The following is a 15,634-nucleotide window of genomic DNA, read 5'->3' as shown; positions in this document are numbered from 1 at the left end:
ATCCTTTGGCAAATGCTTTCCCATGGTGTATTAGCAATAATATTAAAAGATGATATCTCCACAAGAATTTCCAAGGCCTTTCTTTCCAGGCTTACTCATCACCTCACTCAAATAAATTGTGACAAAAAACAACTTTGATCGATAAAAGGAAAAAAAAAAAAAGGCCTGGATCTTTTGATGAAAATTTCAGATATTTAAGTGTCAGTTCTTTCTATTAGTTAATCTCAAGTGTTTGCTGTTTCCATTCTTTAAAATGAACTAAAACTCAGGAACAAAATAAAAGCACTTAGAGAAAAATTACCATAGAACACCATTCACTTGTGCTGAATTGATGTTTAGTATGGGACGAAGAGCATCTGCACAAGGTGACAGTGGTAACTTGAGGAAAATCTGTAAAAAAATGTTAACCTTAAATTAAATTTCTGTAATACAAAGTAACTACTAGGCTGGAATGAAAAACAGGCATATATGATCTAAGCCACTACTTTTCAACCTTTTTTCATTTGTGGACACTTAAAAAATTTCGACTGAAGGAGCAGCCCCCTTTGAGGGTATTCACATACTTTTGATTGACCACAGGCATATTTTGCAGACCCCTTAAACATAGCCCGCGGACCCCAGGGGTCCCCGGACCACAGGTTGAAAACCGCTGAACTAGGCGGAAGGTAGAGTCAAAGCCTACATATCTTGAACCTCTGTATTAGACTGGGTTCAGGTGACTCTGGTAATATCAGCAAGAGTCTATAATCAGTACAAATATCCAACCTTTTCTTCGTATGGAGAACAGGTGTTAAAAAAATGAAAGATTCTGTTAAAGATACCTTTTCTCATTTTAAAGTCTTACAGTGAGGTTATGTTTTTGGTTGTTATTACTTTGGCTATTGAATCATGATATAGTTTTGAAAACAGTTCGTTGTTTTGATTCTGTTGCTTTTTGGGTAGAGAGTGGTTGCGTGTGCAGATTAATCACAGGAAGTAATCCATCCTAAAATCTCTGGTTTATTTTTTTAAGTTTGTATTCCATTAGTGTTAAAGAAAAGGGAAATCTTAATTCCATTTTTGTTGTTATATTCATTTAAACAGCACTAATGTATTGAGCCTATAATTTAGCCAAATTAAACTGACAGGGAGTCATTCACAGGAAACAAAGGAGGTGCAATGGGTCCTTGTAGCATAAAAAAGATATAGAGTGGAGGGAGTCAGTAAATTCAGCCTCGGTCTATGAATTCCTGGCATCCAGCTCATTGTTTGGTTTCTATGGAATCCGTGGGGCATTTTATTCTTTTCCAGTGTGAATATTGTAATTGTTTTGTGGCGCTACATGAAATCGCAGTGCTCTCTTGGTGCATTAGCATTTCAAAGTGATGCACTGGCTTCATTAATGCAGTTCAGTGACTAACGGGGCTGGCTACCCTGGCAAGCTTTTTCCTTTGCTACTAGAAACTTGCTCCTGCAAATTGAGTAATTAAGGGGCCCATTTCTTTCTTTTCTTCCTCTTACAGATCTCTCCCTCTTTAGTCACTAGTGGTCCCAACATGGACTTGGTTAACGTCACTGAGCAGCTTCATTTCCTGCAAGTGCCATTGCAGCACTGAGAACCTGAAAGGCAAACTTGGCAAGAAGCTGCTAAATGGGGCCTATGGGAAGCCAAGAGCACAGACAGTGAAAAAAAGATTTTGCCAAAGTGAGCGCAAAAGGGGGTGACGGGTGTACTTGGTAGCCATGTTGGTCTGAGCCAAGAAGACATACAAAAAACTAGAACTCTTGCTTCCAAAATGATACCTTTTATTAGACCAACTGGGAAATTGTGAGGAAATTGGCCTTGTCTGCAAGCTTTCGGGATCAAAGTCCCTTTGTCAGGCTCTGGGAAAAGTGTAGATGGTACAAGATGGTAAAAAGTCCCCATAGGTAGGAAATAAACTTAATTTTTGCACAGAGGGAGCTGAAGATGGAAAGCTGTCCCTCTGGGTCCATGAGAGTGTCTTTGTGAGCTGTGTTGAGTAGCTCTTTGATGTGTAGATCAGGTAGATCTACAAAGTGGGCAAGGACACTCAGCCTGCTGCAGAAACCATGGTGGCAAAGAGTGAGATGGGTGACCAAGAATCTCAGGGGTCTGCTGAGGGCAAATAAAAAAGGAAGGAGAAGAAGACCTTGCAGTAGGCACAGAAGAGGCCTGAAAATTAAGTGCAGTGCAGTCAAAGATAGCACGAAAACAAGGGCAGATGCTCTTGGAGACTGCCAGCAGGGAAGTTCTTAAATGTTCAGTGCCAGATGCTTTCCAGCAGTTAAGGGGGATAAAAGTGAACAGGAAGATGATGCTGAAAAGCTGGAATCTCCTGTTGTGTGAAAGCCAACAAATCGAGACAACTCCACTGCAGAGTCCTTTCCAAGAACAGTAGCAGAGATGCAGGGGAGGAGGTGCTACCATAATGCAACAAGCACGCTATTGTATGTGTGCTGTCATAGGAAACGGAGGTTTTTGGAAGCTCCGGTATTGTAACATGAATGGGTTTGTGAATGTTTCAGGCCAATGAATGTTTTTATAATGGCACAAGCTAATGTGTCAAAGCTGTGGCTTGTCTGCTTTCAGTGAATAAATTTCAACTGTGGGATGTCTGACAAGCAGGGAGTTCCCACTGGAAATGGGTGGGAAAGCAAATGATCCATGAAGAAATTAATCTCTACATCAAACGATGTACAGCTAAGAGGACAGCTTGAGTGTACCTTACACAGGTATTCAAGCATGTAAGTGCCTTAGGAAGTTGTACCGCTGAGCTGTAACACTGCTAGAAAGCTACAGTCAGATGCATTTGGGCACATGGCCTTTCTGGCTGACCACCTCCAGCCACTTGCACTTTAAACCTTCTGGGCCTTCTTCAATCATAGACCTGGAGCACTTCAAGGTGAAGTGTGACTATGAATGGAGAAGCCCTGTATACCCACAACTGGTCTCTTTGTACACCTGGTGTCCACTAAAATCCTAGCAAAAAAAAGCCTTTGTACTTGGACTAAAGCCTCAACACGCAGCTCTTCCCTAGTGAAACCAGGTGGGCAGCAACCAAAGGGAAGATCTTACACAGCCACCTGGAGAGCTCCTCAGACACAAATGGGTTTCATAGTTTCATAGTTGTTAGGGGCTGGAAGGGACTTTACAGATCAACAGGTCTAGCTGCCCTGCACTTGGGCAGGAAAGACCGCTGGGATCAGATGACCCCAGCAAGATGGGCATCAAGACGCTTTTTGAAGATCACCAGGGTGGGTGACTTACCACCTCTGGAGTTTCAGGCTCCAGTAATAGTCATGACAACTAAAAGTCAAAGAAGGGAGGTTCATGCAATGAGAATTTCTTCTTCACTTGCAGCCATGTGTGACTTCAACCTCACTAAAGAGTTTCTAGGTCTCTTTGTAGCAACCCCCTTCTCTTTCATGTACTCTGCAGCTGAATTAATTTGCCAGCCTGTCTTGCAGCATCTCTGAAATGCTTGATTGTTGCCTCTCTCTGTCTCTCTCTGAAGTCCACGCTGAACTGACTTTTCCACAAGTGAAGAAACTCATTGCCTCTCGTTGTAGCATATCTGCCTTTACTCCACTGACCACTTTCTCCTTGTTTTCACTTGGCCTCTTACCTCTAACTGTTTCTTTTGTGTCTGTGTTTCGAACAAAAATGATAAACATAGACCTACCGCTGTCCTGCAGGGTTCAGTGCTTTGGAGCCAATTCTAGTGGCCTTTGCTCTGAAACAGAGATGAGGGATGTTCCCTGATCTTACATTTGTATAGCTGAGAGCAGCCTCAAATAACTGGTCATTCTTTCACCTACTGCCTCTTGTCAATTTTTTGTTTTCCAATTGACTTGACTTCCCTCCAGTCGCTTCTGCTGACATTTCACATTGCCCATCCCAAAATGAGCTGGCTCTTTCCTCTTAATGTGTCTCTACTTCTTTGCTTCAATCAGCATTGACATTCCCCTGTCCTCCAGCTCCCTTATGTACTTGTTATTACCTGTGCACTTCCTCCTCCTCCTCCATTAACCTTCTTCTCCATTGTCCCTGCTTGTATTTCTTAAATCAGTCTCAATTTCTTCTCTCAAAACTGCTGACAACTCACTGCAAATTTCTCTTGCTGTTGTTCCACTTTGGAAGGCACCACTGAAGTTATCTTTCTTTCTGAAGATATCAGCGACTTTTTGTTATTCTGTCCCTATCTTTTCTTCCACTGATGCCCCACTGCTCTCATCTCAGCCCTATTTTAGTCAATGTTGGATCTTCCTGCTAACTTCAAAGGGGCCTGGAATGCACCCCTTGCCCTTGCATTCATGATTTTTCATACCCTGCATTATCTACCTATTGAAACTGGTAAGGAAATAGTTAACAAGTGTAATCTGACTCTTTGAGAAACCAGCCCCTAAAACGTATGAATGGATGCATGGTACAGATTGAGATTTTTATTTAAATAGCCATATTCTATCAAAATGATCAAAGGGTAGGCCCTTTGAGCAGCTGCTCTGTTGCTGTGTTTGGCTATCTGTCAGTGAGACCCACTGTTTGGCATCACCCTTGTTTGTCTAGTCATTACACTGCAAACTACTATACAGATGTATAGTAAAAGGCAGTCCCTGGTCTGTGGAGTTTAAGATCCAGAAGTGCAGATATTAAAGGTGAGGGAGGGGAAGAACAGACTGTGTTAGCACAGACCAGCTACTAGATCAGCAGCAGCAGTCATGGTTTGTCACTGGCCTGAGTCATTTGTTTCCAGTCCTCCTTGATTCTGTTTTAGACCCTAACCCAGCAAAGATACACAGATGCTTAATTGCACCCGTCAAGATTAACCCCACTGAAGCCAGCTAGATTGTTAGCTGAATGTAAACTTCTACATGCCATTTGTTTTGCAGGATCAGCACCACAACTATCACCATTTTGCAAGCACAGGAACATTCATACCAGTGCTATAAACTTAAAAGCCAATTCACGTTAAATTCTGTGTGGTGAAACATAAATCTAGGCTGTTGAATTTCATTTTTTGCTTATTTTTAACACTTAAAGCAAAGTGTAATAAATCAATGTCATTGCAACATGAATATAAAAGGTATAACCACATGACTCTAAAGCGTTTAATGTAGCAGTCATTTCCATCATTCATACTGAATAGCAGGGAATAATGGTGTGAGGAAATAGTGAATTCAATGGAACTAATGTTCAGGGACTTGGAAAGAAGTTGTGCATAACCATCTCTGCCTATTAGACAAATCTACCTTGTTTGGCAGTGACCATTCAGGAATCAGCTTCAGGAAATTCGGGGAGGCAAGGGTGAATGAGATGGTACGATGAAGCCCTTTTATATTTTGCCAGTAAGAATTCTGCAGTCACCAATTATTCGAACCTGGTTTTAAAGCCTAGACCTGAATGTTACAATGAAGTTATGTTTTGTTTGGGGTTTTTTTCAATTGCCTTTACCTGAGTTGCTACTGACAAATACTCATGAAAAGGAAATTCAGTAAAATGCAGCTGGTCCCTCTACCAATTTTGTATCTCCTCCATGGCAGGAAAGCCATGCAATGACTGCTCTATGCGGCATAGCTGTTCAGCTCCTTGGTGAGGCTCTGCAGAATCTGTGGGGCATTTATTATATGCAAGAAGTGTCTAAGACAATTTCCCAGTACTTCCTATAATCTCCTGTTTTGTCATAGCTCTGGGTACCTGTTTTCTATGCTCAACAGAGGTTTGAGTTCTTGAAGGTTTTTCCTGACATCTAATTTGAAGGCCAATCCCACTTCTGGGGTGTCAGTTCCCTTTTTTTCTTCCAACCAAGAATCATTCAATGGATTAAACTAAATCAGTGTAATTGCTAATTGTATATACATTAGTAGGATCCCTCTGAAAAACACTTCTATTTGAATGGCAATAGGATGCTGGAATAATACAAGAAATTATAAATTATAAGATGCATTTATAAGGATAACATGCTGGACTATCAAACCTACACCTTGTTGAATGGAGTTTAATTGTGCAGTGCCTGGGGAGCAGGGAGTGGGTCCTGGACATGGGTAAAACCGCAGATTTCTGTAGTGTTCCTTCCATGCCGGGGACGAGAGAGCTCTGGTGAAACTTTCAAAAGTATCCAAGTGCTTAAATTATACTACAGGACTTTGAAGAACATCAGACATTAAAAGATACTCTGAAGCCACATCTAGACCCACATCTGCATATCCTTGCTCAAGAAGGATCAAACTGTAGTTAGATGAGCTTGTCCTAGTTTTCTAACTCCCCTTCATTCACACAGCACATGAACTACAGAAGTTGCCTGTAGACAGACAATAAATGATAGGCCTGGTCAAAGGAGGCCAGTCTAAAAAAAAATACCACAAGAGGGAGAAGCACAAGGGCAATACAACAGAATGAGAAACTTTTGCTCAGACTGACTTTTTGCCCAAATCTTATCTAAGCAATAGCAAAAACTGCAGTTTGCCACCAGCCTTTGCCATTCAACAGATGATAATTTCCAACCACGCTTTATTTCCCTGCTTGGGAATCTTTCCTCACCTACTGTTGATCCTCCCTCATTCCCTTCAGCCGCTGTCCCCAGTGTGATACATTTGCAGCTCTATTTATACATTGCCATGCGTGTTTACACTGCTTTTGAAATTCTCAGTAGTTCTAGCCTGCACCCTCACACCCACTCTTCAAACTACAAAACTAAAATTAGAGCATCCATTTAGTTACATATGCAAAATATGAACAGGTATTACAGTCTAAAACAAAAGCAATGAAGAAGCTTCTCACACAACACTAGTGTGCAATACACATCTGTGTTCTCTTAATCAGAGATTAACATACTCCTCTTATTTTACCAAATAACTGGGGCAAGCACCTGTACACTGAAAGTGGTACAAAAGCAAGTAAAAAGACTAGCAAAGGTGTCCACTGCTTGTACTGAGCTGCACTGTCTGTAGGCGGGTTCCATATTTTTTAGACTAACAAGTATCATCCACCTTCCTATTTTGCTTCACAATTCTGGCTACAGTCGGAAAGTTTTCATGAACTGTCATCCTCCTCCTACAATGGCATGATAATAATAATCATAGCTAGGGAAGAATAAAGCTAAAATAAAATTTACCCCCTTCACTGGACTGGTAGTTCCTTGATGTTCAGCAACAGGAATGATGCTTGCTTACTAGATTAGGACCTAGTCAGGTAGGTACTTGTTTCTATTACTACTAAAAATATTTGCTTAAATCAGGGCAGTTTTGATATATATTTGAAACTGTTCTCCAGGGAACAATTTCTGCTGCAATTATGAGGCTATTCTACTCTTAAATGTGTACACTATCTACCATCAACTACTGTGCACTTTACTAGGTCTTCCAACATTCAGTGTAGAAGAAACTAATGCTAGGCATTTTCATAACTCATATTCATCCCATCAAGCTTTTCTAGAAGCCTAGGTCACATTCCCACTACCTGGTGGATATTTTCCCATGATGAATTTAAAATATATATATATATATATATATATATATATAAATAAAATGAAAATTTGCAGAAAAGGTACTCAGAAACTTACCCACTGGTGATGGTGTTATATTTACTGAAGACATGAGAGACTCTGGAGGTGGTGATTTTGATGATGTGACCAGAATATTATATTAATTACTTATTCTTTATAATGCAATGCAAATTCTAGGCTGAAATACAAAATGAGCATATGCTGTCTCTCCAGGTGGTGACTATAAAACCTACAAATCATTGACTTCTTTCCATTTAGTTTGAGCTTAGCTGGCCCTTCAGGAGATATCCTTCTGACATCAACAAGACTGCAGAGTACATACAGATATTAGGCTTGAGTAAGACACTTTTTTTCTTATGTAAAACAGGTGGCGGACTTGAATATTAGGCAAGTGCTGGACAAGAGTGAAGATCAAGTCTGTTGTGATCAGGATTGAAGTAAATTAGAGCACCTCGACTCTTCTGTTTTCAAGGAATGTGACATGAAATGCTGTGCTCTCAACTCACATTATGTTTCTTCTGGGATGCAAGGTAGAGGAATACAATAAAATTGGCAGTAAGTCTGTAGTAGTCTGAAGTGGAGGCCATCTGTTTCATTTGATTCTGCCTAGATATATCATTAGCTCTGGAGCACTGAACATTTCTTTAGGTTCATTTAAGGGATTTTAAGTCTCTTCTTTCTAGTGTGCAGATATGCCCTCCTTATCACCAATATACTGTCTGCCAGCAATGTGAGTGTGAGCAGTGCAGTAATAGCGATTCTCCAATACTCTGTGGCTGGGACTAGGTCCTCCCTAAGGACATCAATCCGATCTGCATCCACCATAAGGTTTCTATTTTGGCAAAAACAGAAATGTCAGTGACTTCACATTCGACTGGTTGTTTCTGGACAAAGCACCTGTTTAAATAAGTTTGCTGGAAAGACACTTTTTTCTGCATCTTGTGTAGGAGTTTCCCTCTATAACACCACACACATAAAACCTCAGTCAGCAAAGACATGTACCTGAGCTTAATTTACCAGATTTTCAATATCCTCCACTTCTGCCTAGGTAGTAGTGTCAGAGAAGTGATGGAGAGGCCCCTTCACTGCTCTTATCTAAATCTGCCTTTAAAAGGAAGAGGCAGATAAATGTGCCAGGCCTTTGGGAGGCTGAAACTGTTAACTGACAAGTCATTGAGAGGAACAAAGAGCACAGCATATGTGGGCCTTCAGGCCCCTGCTACACGTTACATGTATTATGCAATTAACTAGTCAGCCACACAATAAATTTAGACCAGCCACATGCGCAAAATAATTATCACACAATAAAAATAACTACCCAAGTATCAAAAGAGTGAATCAGCTATAAAATTAGTGCTTGAAAATGTGTAACAGCTTTATCGCTGGTTTCTGTCTAGCTGTAATCTGAATGTGTAGTAGAGGTCTTAGGTAATGTCTTACTTCTGCACAGACTGTAATGTCACCTAATGGGCACTCGTGGTCTCAGCCCCTCTGCATGCCACCTTGGTGGTTAGCTCGTTCTCTTGAGTACTGGCCAGGGTGAATATTTTCATTACGTGGCAGTGCTCTGCCTGAGCAGTCCCATCTCACAGATATACAGGTCTAACTGGTACATGCCACTGGCTAATGTTGGTTGGCTGCTCAGGAGAGCACAGCCTTTGCTAATCACACATAACTTGTGCTGTTAAAGTAGGAACGTCTGTCTCCAGCTCTTACAGATCTTTCATTGATCTCACTGCCTGTCCCCAGCATGAATTGTGCCTGTTGGAGCAAGAAGCAAGCACTTGCAGAAACAGAAGCCAGTCACTTGTACAGCTTCTTTGCGTTATTACTGTAGCTATAGGTGCCAATTCTTATTTTTGCTGGGGGCGGTGGTAGGGAGGGCTAAGAGGATGGACACACAAAAAGTTTTAAGTGACTGCCCTCTTCCTGAGGCAAGGTCCGGGTCCTCGGGTCCCCATGTACTCAGCACCTCTGACTGTAGCCCTAAAAACATGGGGGAGAAACTCTGCAAGAAAGGGTTTTTGCAGGGTTTATAAGAAACCAACAGCACAGAAGGTGGAAGAAAAAGCTACAAAGAATCCAGAGGAGAGTGAGGAAGTGTTTCAGAGACAAAGGTGACAAAGTGACAAAGTAGAGACAAAACATCCCTGGTCCCTGCTGGCGGGATGGAAGACAAGGACGGTAGGGGACACCCTGCAGGGATCAGGTGAAGAAAAGGGGTTCTATACCAAATACATAAATCTTACAGACTGTTTCCTAAATATGCAGTGCCGTTCAGTATCTGAACAGTCAGAAGTGTAATTCCTGGGGTATTCCATTCTTTGAATAATTGGTATTTTCTATGGCTTTTTACAGCATTAGTACAATAACTTTGTATTCAATTAATGGCTTTTTATGACCAACCTTGCTTCTCCTCACTTCCTTATTGTCATTAACAGATGCAATCAAGACAATGTCCAATCCATTTTGAGACTCAGCTGCCTCTGCTACAGAGGAGAATCCAAAGGACGGAATTAAATTAATGGAACCATTTCTACTGCATAAGTTACCAGTATTGGCTGTTAAGAAATGTCATTTTATAACATCCACATACAAATAGCAAGGTCTAGAGCTTGTGTTTTCATTCAGTGAAGGTAACTTAACAGCTCATGTGCACATGAATTTAGCAGCTCATGTGGGCACAGGCATGAGCATAAAAGCAGCTAATCTATGAAAAAGTGTATCATGACATTCAGTGGCATTCACTGCCCCTCTATTGTGCAATGCACCATTAAAACCATATTTCTCTCTGAAAGCAGAAACCATTTGCATCACTCTGCACCTATTCTGAAATCTATCACTGAGTGGTTGTTCCAGCGATCAAATCTTGGCCCCATTCAAGTCAATGGCACATTTTCCATTGACTTCAGTGGGGCTGGTAATATATCTCTAGCTCTTAAATTCAAGGTTCTGCCTAATCTAAGGGCCTTATTACATGTTACACCGTAAGCTGCACAAATGTTGATCGTCTAGCGCTAGTTTGCAGTCACACCTTCAGTTGGTGCGGCACATCTGTTGGTAGTGGCCATACTTGAATGCACCAGGAGCTAGATTATGAGGATCAAGAGATAATCCTGCCCTGGAGTGCCATAACTTTTAACTGCCATAACAAGTGCTTAAAGGTGTTAATGTGTGGACACTCCAGGGGTTAAGAGCTCCAGGAACCACCCAAAATTAATGTGTAACAAGGCCTTCACTCCCTTCCCGAGATTCGGCCTGTTTTGTCTTTCCACTTGCTCTCCCAGGAACATATTTAGGTGAGGGTTCTGCAAAGCTTTAAAAATAGTTCAGAGTTTTCTTTAAAGTTTTAACATTTTTCATCCACAACAACAATTGGCCCTTTGGTGACAACCTGAAAACAGGGTGCAAAGGATACTTGCTGCCAAAATATCCAATTTAACAAAAAAGTCAGTTGTGATCAAATATTTAACAGAGTTACAAGAAAGTGTGGTTAGTTTTCTGCCTTCTTTCATGCCAGTACCTGTGCTTGAAACAGCAGCTATCTACCTGTCACTTATTTACCATGTAGACTAATCAACCATATACTAAATAATTGTCGACCAGATTCCTAATTTGATTACAAATCTCAGTAGATCCACTAAGCACTTGCAGATTGCTGTCCGATTTCTACTCAGCCACGGAAGATGTAATTGTAAATAGAAAAAAAAGGATACAAATGAATGAACAAACAAACAATGGACACAGATTGTTTTATAGCCAGCATTAAGCTGTATAGTCTCATACTAGTCTAGAAACTGTCCAGATAGGTAGTGGTTCATATCACAGCAAAAAATCATTTGCTTGCATTAGACGGATCTATATGTATTTGTAATTGTTCTCCTGAGAACAATTACGAAACTATCACAGCCCTGTTAAAAATGTAAGCTATGTAAAAGCCAATCCTCTGCATATTACTGAGTCTCCAAACATTTAGAGCATTAGCTCTTTTTCTGTTATTACCTTTCACTCCATAAGATGCTTCTAAGAACCTAACTTCCATGCCCTTCCTCCCCTTGGTGAATACTTTCACAGGGAGAAATGCATAATGCATACATAAATGACATTTCTGCAAAGTACCCAATACCATTCCTTTCAAATTTACTAGTCATAACACTCAAACATGTGTCAAAAACCAACTTCCTCCATTAGAGGTAATAGAAGAAGAGGGGAGATATTGGAGGTGTGTCACCTATTTGCCAACAGGTCTCCACAATCAGTGCAGATATTATGCTTGGGAAAAGTCAGTTTCTTCCTGTGCAGAACAGGTGTGAACTTGCTTAGAGGGCAGAAATTAGGCTTGACTGAGGATGGGGTCTGGGCTGATATAATTGAAAAGCCTTAAACCGGATGTCGTATTTCCAAGGCATGCATGGAAAACTGATGCTTCTTCTGGGATGAGAGATGACAGGAAAAAATAAAACTGGGAATCTATGTGTAGACCTTTGTGGATGAGACTATTTCAAGTTATTAATTTGCCCAGAAAGCACAATCTACCACAGGGACTTCAGTAAAGTAACATAAAGACAAAAGGGTTTGCTACAAGGAAGAACAAGTGGTATAAAAAAGAAAAAGTGATCAAATGTTTTGACAACAGAGTATGGTAAAACAAATCAACAAAATCCTTACCCTATATTCAGACTACCAGCTCATGAAAATCCCTGTGAAAACGTCCTAGGGTCAACCTCCCCTCAGTCAAGCAGGGACCTCCATTCCCCCTTTTCCCACCACAACCCCCTCTCTCCAGCCACCCATTAATTGTCCCTTTTCCCACCATCACCTTCCTTCCAGGGAGCCAGAAAATCCTCTACAGTGTTTCTGCCTGTGGATCTGTGACACTTCCCTATATATAATATGGGCTTTGGAGCACTAATTACAGGCTTAAGGTATGTTAGGATTCCTCTTTTAACTGCTCAGACCCTCCAGGCCTTCACAACCCTGAGAAGGAGTGGGACACTAATAGTAACTTCTGCCCTGCTCCACGGCAGGCAATCAGATCCTGTTAGGGAGCCAATCTAATTTGTAGACACAATGAAACCACTACAAAGCCAATTCACTTTCAAATGATATGGAAGGGGGGTTGTACATCAAACAGCTGGCAAAGTTGATGCAACAGGCCAAATACCTATTATGCTCAGACATATGTATCTCTGTGTGTACCTGGCCACATGTGGGATGGTTTGCAGGACTGGTGCCTGTCTCATCACCAGTTTGCATGAACAAGCCTATTCATACTCCTCCAAGTAAATAACGTACATAGAGACATGGGAATATATTAGTATGGGGCATTCATTATTTTAACTTTTAAAGTATAATCCAATAACACCACTAGAAGGTGATAAAAAAGATAAAAATACCTGGTTGTAAGAGTTTAAAAGAGCATTTACCTTTATCCGTGCAGGTAAAGGAATTGCTGTGAGGGGAAAGTAATTTGATGGAACTGATGTTCAGGGTATTGTAGGGAAGCAGTTCTGTGTAACGACCTAGTGCTATATAAGGCCAGGCTGCCTTCTATGGTAGAAGTTGGCTAGGTGGTAGGAAATCAGTTGTCCTGTTGGCTTCTGAGGTGCTGGGGGGGAATATTTCTATTTGCTTGGTAAGAATTCTCCTGTATTCTTCTGATGTGTTAAAAGTGCTTCTTCTAGGTTTTAATTTTCATCCTGTGTACAGTATAACATTGTGATTATGTATATTTATTTCCATGAGTTTTGTTGCTGGTGGAGCATGACATTGTTCTGAAGCAAGTTGGCTTTAATGGGTAGGGGATGGCTCAAGGAACTACCCTTCATGGATGGGATGTGATACATCTCTGTTTCACTATTTCTTGACCTACTAAATACAATAAGCAAAGTCTGCTTAGCAAAGTGCACTAAGACTAACGCACATCTTTAACACTATATACTCTATTATCTGCTCAGAACACTTCCATGGGAGCTAAAACATCTTTAGAAAATGATGTGAAAACACCTTTGATAGGAGAAACAAATTGAATCTTTCCTGCTGTTACAGGTATGGGCACACGTTCTTCTCTTCTAAAGAAGCCAGAAAACTGGGTTTTCTTGGTAGTGAACACATGCCAAGCCTATTGGGTGGGTTGGACTATTGAATTGCAAAGGAGCCCTTGAAAGACAAAGGAAAAAGCAGTCTCATTATTCCTCCCCCTCCCCTCCACAGATCCATGGGGGATGAGGAGGAGGGTGGGATATCTCATAGCTAGTGCCAGTAACAAAAAATGACCAGTGAACTGACACATCCCACTTCTCTTGTGGTGAAATGATCCTTTCAGTCTGCTTCTAGTGACATAGTATAAAACAGAAATGCTTGGCAGGATCATTGGCCTTTCAAAGTAATGTATTGGTCTAACCTTTTGAGGCCAACTAACCATTGTGAACTAAGAGTTTGGAAGAGGATTATCTGTGCTACCAGATACCACTGGGGCTGAACAAATAGCTAATATGTTGTTTCTGTCCCACAGATTTCACTGGTTGCTAGTCTCCATTGCAGACTACCTGCTGAAGCAAGAAGCAGAGTTTCGAGAGAAGCAAGTGGATTTTCACACGTTTAGGTGTTTCGCTTGTGCTGCAAACATGGGAGGCAAATTTAGCAAGAAGGGGTTTTGCCTTGCATGTGAGAGACCAATAGCCCAGCAGGTAGAAGAGGCTATAGAAGCTGTTGCAGAGGAGTATGAGGACACCCCACCTGCTGCAGCAACAAACTTGCTCAAGAATGGGCAAAGCAACAAAGACTTCCAGGTCCCTGCTGATGAGATTGAAGATGAGGAAAGAGGGGGAGACTCTTTAATGGGCTCAGAGCAACCAAACATCTTGCTAAAGCAAGACCCTGCAGATGCAATTGTAGGAGCCTTTAGAGACAGACCCTTGCCAGGTTCTGCAAGTACAACAACTGTTAAAATTGAGCTGACGGGGAAGTACATGAAAAGATGCCTCTTCCACAAGGCACCTCTGCATCAAGGCTACTAACCTCTTCCAGAATGCCCCTAGTAACATGAAATAAAACCTTGGGCTGCAGCACATGCAAATACTCAAAGGGCTGTGGTGATTTAGTACTTCTTGTTACCAGGGGGAATGGACAAACTGCATTTTGTTGAATGGTACTTCTCTGTTGCACCATTTCTTGCTCTTGTGCTATGTAGTCTAGCCTTGCTGCATAGAACAAGACTGTCTTGGGTGGTGGGGAAGCTTCCCCACCACATTTTTACAGAATACCTTCTTTCTCTACCAGTTTTTTTTTACAGACCTGAGTTCTCCAGGATGGACTGCCTGGAAGCCCAGCACGTCTAGGGACCTAAAGAAGGAAAAATTGCACTTGCCTGGCATAGTATTTTCCAGTGTTTCCTTTAAACAATATTAGTATGATGATGCTTTTCTTTAAATTTATTGTTTTATATAAATAAAAGCAATATCAATGACTCTAAGATGTAACTTTGCTGTCCTAAAGTCATCTCATCTTTTGTTTGTCTTATGCTGTAAAACTCTGGAAGTGGATCTGACATTGTAATCATCCAAAAGTACTTGCTGCTCCTTTTTCAAAAAAGGAACAAATGGTAGAAGAAAATTTTAAAGTTGGGTCTACTTTGAACAACCATTCTATGTGGATGGTAATAGGACCACAGAGGCTTATGGAAAGCACTTTGTAACTGGGGGGTTCCCCCCCTAGCAATAATAAATGTCTCTTATAACAGCACTATGTCTATTGATGGTTTATTTTGACATTGTGGAGAACCAATTTCCAACTGTAAACTGTCTAAACAGGGAATTGCTTCCAAACATGGGTGTAAAGCCAATGACTACACTGAGTTTATGATGACATTCAGTGCTAGATGAATAGGAAGAGGCCCTGAGCTCAATTTGACAGAATCAAAATAGCTAGACTTCCTTTGTCTCATCCTTTCCCACCCACTGCTTCCCTGCTCTTAAAGTTGGGGAGGGGGTGTAGGTATGTGACAGCATTGGCATTCCACTGGGGGGTCATGTGCCCCCCAAATTTCTGCCTCAAGGGCAAGACACAGGGCTGCAGCCTCTCTGACACCAGTGCCTGACAGTGGTGGTGTGGAGATGTGCCCCCCCCCCCCC

At 41.4% G+C, this 15,634-nt stretch overlaps 1 long non-coding RNA gene across 1 annotated transcript; it reads left to right on the top strand.

Annotated features, from left to right (window-relative positions):
- Positions 1 to 13,065: 13,065 nt before the first annotated feature.
- Positions 13,066 to 15,245, top strand: LOC109291618. The gene is made up of 2 exons (XR_002095912.1): positions 13,066 to 13,137; positions 14,017 to 15,245. It is a non-coding gene; the product is annotated as an uncharacterized LOC109291618 (long non-coding RNA).
- Positions 15,246 to 15,634: the final 389 nt, after the last annotated feature.

The sequence above is a fragment of the Gavialis gangeticus genome, unplaced genomic scaffold, assembly GCF_001723915.1.
Source record: "Gavialis gangeticus isolate Ggan-Ray unplaced genomic scaffold, GavGan_comp1, whole genome shotgun sequence".
NCBI classification, from domain to species: Eukaryota; Metazoa; Chordata; order Crocodylia; family Gavialidae; genus Gavialis; species Gavialis gangeticus.
The sequence above is the reverse complement of the archived record's forward strand: the minus strand, read 5'-3'. Positions and strand labels throughout refer to the sequence as shown.